Consider the following 5,720-nt stretch of genomic DNA (forward strand, 5'->3'; position numbering starts at 1 on the left):
TGAGAATCTTTAATGTAAATTTTGTTGACACCAGGCGTTTTTACTTTGCTGCAAGTTCATACATTTTTAAGATCAATTTCTGAGGCTATTGCCAAAAAAGAGAGAGAGCTTAGGTGAGAGGAGAGAGGAGAGATTAGGTGATTCTCATCTGATGGACATACACTGCCTGGCCAAAAAAAAGAGTGCATCTGGATTTAAGTAGGTAAATGATGTGGGGTTGATGCTGCAGTTGGTCTGCAGGTTTAGGTTCAGCAACAGTATGTGCTGAAAGAATGAGGTCAGCTCACTACCTGAATATGCTGAATATAGACCAGGTTATTCCATCAATGGATTTTTTTCTTCCCTGATGGAACGAACATATTCTAAGATGACAATATCAGGATTCATGCTGCTGGAATTGTGAAAGAGTGATTCAGGGAGCATGAGATCATCATTTTCACAAATGGATTTAGAGAGTTCACCACAGAGTCCAGATCTTAACCTCATTGAGAATCTTTGGGATGTTCTGTTGAAGGAGAAGCTTTGTGCTGTGGTCAGACTCTACCATCATCAATGCTGCTGCAAGATTTTGGATTGAAATAAATCTTGTGACATTGAAGAAGCTTATTGAAACAATGCCACAATTAACGCTTTAGGCAGTCCAACAAAACATTAGAGTGTGTGAACTTTTTTTTTTTTGGCCAGGCAGTGTATTTGTAGGAGGGGGGTTGGAGTGTATATTACATTGCACTACATGCTGTAGATCAGGGGTGTCCAAACTTTTTTTGTTGGGGGCCAGAAGTAGAAATATATTTGAAGACACAGGCCACAGACTCTGTAATATAACAAATAATGAAATATACCACTTTAAATAATACTTTTTTCCTGATTATTTCATTTACACACAATTTTACTTGACTTACTATCTTTATCTTTGACAGTGTTGTGTAAACTAAGATTTTCAAATTGATGTTTAATTTCATGATGTCTCTTAATATAAAACTCCTTAATTACGGCAACTTTTAGACTCTTTGGCCCGTTTTTTCTACGCTAGAAATGCGCACTCTCTCAGCTTTTAGATTCTTTGGCCCGTTTTTCTGCGCTAGAAATGCGCACCCTCTCCTCTTTTAGACTCTTTGGCCCGTTTTTCTGCGCTAGAAATGCGCACCCTCTCCGATTTTAGAGTCTTTGGCCCGTTTTTTCTGCGCTAGAAATGCGCACCCTCTCCGCTTTTAGAGTCTTTGGCCCGTTTTTTCTGCGCTAGAAATGCGCACCCTCTCCGATTTTAGAGTCTTTGGCCCGTTTTTTCTGCGCTAGAAATGCGCACCCTCTCCGCTTTTAGAGTCTTTGGCCCGTTTTTTCTGCGCTAGAAATGCGCACCCTCTCCTCTTTTAGACTCTTTGGCCCGTTTTTCTGCGCTAGAAATGCGCACCCTCTCCGCTTTTAGACTCTTTGGTCCGTTTTTCTGCGATAGAAATGCGCATCCTCTCCGCTTTTAGACTCTTTGGCCCGTTTTTCTGCGCTAGAACTGCGCACCCTCTCCGACTCTTTGGCCCTAATTTCATATGAACTTTGAAATGTAAGATCTATTTACATTCTCTGTTGTATATAATGTAGTAGATTGTCAGTCCTGATGTTGTCAGTCTGCCCGCTCTAGACTCTGTTGTCGCTACGGCGTTTACGCTCTCCCAGGTTCTGATTGCTTACACCTGGTCTGTTTATTATAAAAACCCTCTGTTTCATTAGCTCCTTGCAGAGTATTGAATCTAGTATGTTAGTGTAACCCACATTTTAACAGTAAAGAGTTACATTTTCCTGGAGCAGGGAAACACAGCCCCACCCAGGAGCTGCTGAGAAAAAAATAAAAGAGCTCTGCATGCTGATTGGAGCAGGCTGCTGTGTTGGTAGTGGCAGCGAATCGGGACTGAGCAATTAGCTGCCCCGCCTTCATCACTGCTGCAGTTCCAGTCCCCTTCCCCCCTTCTCTCTCTTTTCTCTCATGCTGTGGAGGACTGGAGTAGTCTGGAGCCTGGAAGCTGCTTAAAAATAAAAACTGTGAGAAATAGTTTAAAAAGCTTATAAAAGTGGCTAAAACCCAGTGAGATAGGAGGCTGCAAACCCCCCAATTTCAGTGAAGCTGCGGGGAAGTGAACGGAAAGGCAGTAAATGGTGAGCTAACCATGTGCTCAGTAGCTAGCTAACCATGTGCTCAGTAGCTAGCTAACTATGTGGTTCTCTGTACATTATCTGTATAATACTTGATTTATAGCAGTTAATATAAGCTAATAACTAAAAAAAATACTTTAAATTGGTTAATAAGTTGATAAGATAAGTTTGTTTTAATTAAGTTTAAGCTAAAACACGGTGCTAATTGATTGAAATGTTTTTACTCATAGCTGTTACTAACTAGAGCTGGTGAGAAGACCCAGCAGAGATTCCAGTTCATTCCAGAGGTAAATCTTTTCCTGTGTTCTAAAAAAAAAAGGGGTTTTATTAAAAAGTATTTTTGAACAGACAGAGCCCAAACAATTAATTAATTTTATATATATAAAAAAGTTTATTTACATTTATGTATGTTGTGGGTAGACACATATACATTTATTTACACAGAGGTTAAAACCTGCAAAAAAAAGAAGGTTGTTAAGTTTGATATATGTACATAAAAATTGTTAATACTTACCTGTTGTTGTTCTGAACCTGTGAAAGAAAATATTAATTATTATAATTATTATTTATGTTGATGTATGTATTTTTTTTTATTGTGTTAAGAAAGTGCTTGTGAAAAATAATTAATTAAATAGGGATTTAGCCCCCTCTAGCTAAATTTATTAAAATTGATACATTATGTCATGGTCAGAACAGAATAGCAGACAAGCGCAGATACTGATAAAAACAATGTATGTTTATTATAAGAATAAACAGATGTAATCAGGGTCGATACAGAAACAAGGGTGATCACCAGTAGACAGAGCAATGAAGACAAAACCATACCATAAACGAGAGACAGTCCAGAGTTCATACACAAGCAATCCAGTATCAGAGATAATCCAAGAGGCAGTAGTGAAAGTACAGTCCAGGTCATACACAAACAATCCAATATCAAAGGCAGAGGCAAGAATCGGCGTCGAGAAAACAAAAGCAAGGTCATACACAAGATAAACTGAGACAAGAGATAAGTAACGCTTTGTATGAGGATAACCTACAATACGCGGCGTGGTAGTCTGTTTGGCGTGCACCTTTATAGTGCCAGTAATCAGTATTCGGGACTTCCTGGAGGAAGCAGGTGAGGTGTCACGTGATCAGGTGAGTGCGTGATGTCAGCGGGTGGTGCATTCTGGGTAGTGTAGTTGTTAACCTGAGAACCTCCGTTAGAGCTTGGTGTGGAAGGGACAGAGGAGCTAACAGCACCAGACGTGACACATTACCTGTTTTATTTAAACAGGTCAGGTTTTTTGTTGGGGACCATCAGAGCCTGGGGAGACAGAGTCTGGTGGATCTTCGAAAAAGTAGATGGCGAGCCACCCAAAGAGTGAACTATTCTTGTGAGATCTCATCTTCACTACAAACTGGTGAAGTAACAGGATAAAAGATTAAAAGACTTTCTAGTTTTCTTTTTCTAACAAGCACCAGCACTTTTATTACTTTTGTTTATTCATTTATTTGTTTTCCGAGTTTTCTGAATTGTATATGGGTTTTGTGTTTTGTTATTTCATTTGATATAAAGTGATATAGGTGATAAAGGGTTAAAACAGATATAAGTCATATTAAACAAACAAGAGATAATCCTAGCTGTCTTAAATAATAATAACCAATTACATCTAAAACCAAGATAATTAATACATCCTAAACTATAATAATTTGATTAATTAAGCATAATTGAGTACAATAATTATAATAATAATAATAATAATAATAATAATAATAATAATAATAACACTAATAATTAATTTAAATAAACTAACCAAGTTATATAAAATTACAACCGAGGTTAAACCCAAACCTAAATAATTTAAAATAAATAAACTCTGAGTCAAACTTGAGTATTTTTTTAGTATATTTGGGAAAATCTGTAAAGGAAACAGGTGAAATAAGTGTTTAAAAATCTATCTGTTTAATTTGTTTATTACTGTATCTTCTCTGCATTTTTTGTACACTGATTTTTCCATCACTGCATTTTCTCAGTAAAGTGGGCTTTTACTTTTCAACCTCACCTTTGTCTCCTGTGTATGCTGTCACACACCTACCACCTCCCCTCGAATCTAGTTATACTGGTCTATAGCCTTATTGCAGCTTTCGTATATTCATTGAATCATCCAATTTATAGGTTTGTGGTAACCAGCTACATTGCTGATGGTAAAGCAGTTGCTGCTCTAGTTTACTACTGCAAATAGGTGCTACATTAGCTCTTCTACGACTCATTTGTTTTGATAGTTTTCCTTGTTACCGACCCGTTTTGTGTTTTTTGACTATTCTCTTGCCTTGCCCTCTGTAATGTTTGTTTACTGTTGCCGATCCTTTTTTGTGTATTGAGACTACTCTTTTTTGCTTTGCCATTTTACCTTCTGGATGACCTATGTATGACCCATTTTGCCTTCTATACTCTGGTATGTTGTTAACCATTGCTGGCTTTCTGATACTGACCCTGCCTGTCTCTAACTACCCCTGTATGCCTAGTCCTCTTGATGATAAATTGTTTGGTCCGTGTGACATAGATAGGGGATTTGTTTCATGAGAACAGAAGATTGTTTTATGTGGACCTGAAATGTTTTAATATTGCATGTTAATTTATATCATACCTGTCAAGTCTCCCGTTTCGGCCGGGAAACTACCGTATTTTACTCCTCTTTCCCGCCGTCCTCCCGTATTAGTATTTTCCCGTAAATTTCCCGTATTCTATTAAAATAAAAAAATATATATTATTGAGGAGACAGGGCACTGACCGCTCTGTGTCTCTTAACCAATCGTGGAGCCGATTCAAGGAGAAAGTCCCGCCTTTCAGGAGAAACAGCCAATCAGCTTGCAAAGGAGGGTCAGTGTGGGCACCCCGCTGTGAGTTCAGGCAGCTAGTCGGAGCTGCTGATGTTAAAACATATCTGGATATTCAGCGATTTTTCTAAAAGAAAGGTAACGGTAGGCTAATCATGTAAACTGTGTTGATATTTTTCTGATAGCTGCTTAAAAATACTTGTCTCCAAAATAAAACACACAGATTAAACCTTTTAAAATAAAAAAAATACAGCTTGTGACTCAGTTTAAGCAGAAATGTGGAGAGGACTGAAATTAACTGAACTGATCAGGGGTGGAGTGATCAAAAGGAAGAAGTATTAATTAAAACTTATTGTGCAGGCCCCTTAGGACACATTTTTACTGATGGAATATATCTGGTCCATGTCCTTTTAGTAAAAGCTCATGATACTATTTTTAGGTCACCAACAGTAATTTTGCAGAATTTGTGCACCCTTTGTTCAATTTTAAATCCATTAAATAAATAAAAAATATATCATATAAAAGAGTGCATTTATTACAAAAAAAGACATGAAATCTTAATTTTTTTAAAAATATATAGAAAAGGTGTTTTAATTTGGCTGTATTAAAAGAATGACATATGTAGGAATGTCCACAACATTTCAGATTCTGATAATCTAATTGTAGTGTGTAAGTGGTTCACTTGTGGTTATTTTAGATTTTTTGTAAACCTGTCTTAAAATGTAAGGGATACTGTACCTTCGTTGGGCTGGTGG

General features: G+C 37.3%; 1 long non-coding RNA gene across 1 annotated transcript; it reads left to right on the top strand.

Moving 5' to 3' along the window:
- Nucleotides 1-1,863: 1,863 nt before the first annotated feature.
- Nucleotides 1,864-3,865, top strand: LOC125802345 (uncharacterized). Its single transcript, XR_007439387.1, has 3 exons — nucleotides 1,864-2,148; nucleotides 2,376-2,432; nucleotides 3,422-3,865. It is a non-coding gene; the product is annotated as an uncharacterized LOC125802345 (long non-coding RNA).
- Nucleotides 3,866-5,720: the final 1,855 nt, after the last annotated feature.

This window comes from Astyanax mexicanus, chromosome 6 (genome assembly GCF_023375975.1).
Source record: "Astyanax mexicanus isolate ESR-SI-001 chromosome 6, AstMex3_surface, whole genome shotgun sequence".
In the NCBI taxonomy this organism is placed as follows: Eukaryota; Metazoa; Chordata; class Actinopteri; order Characiformes; family Acestrorhamphidae; genus Astyanax; species Astyanax mexicanus.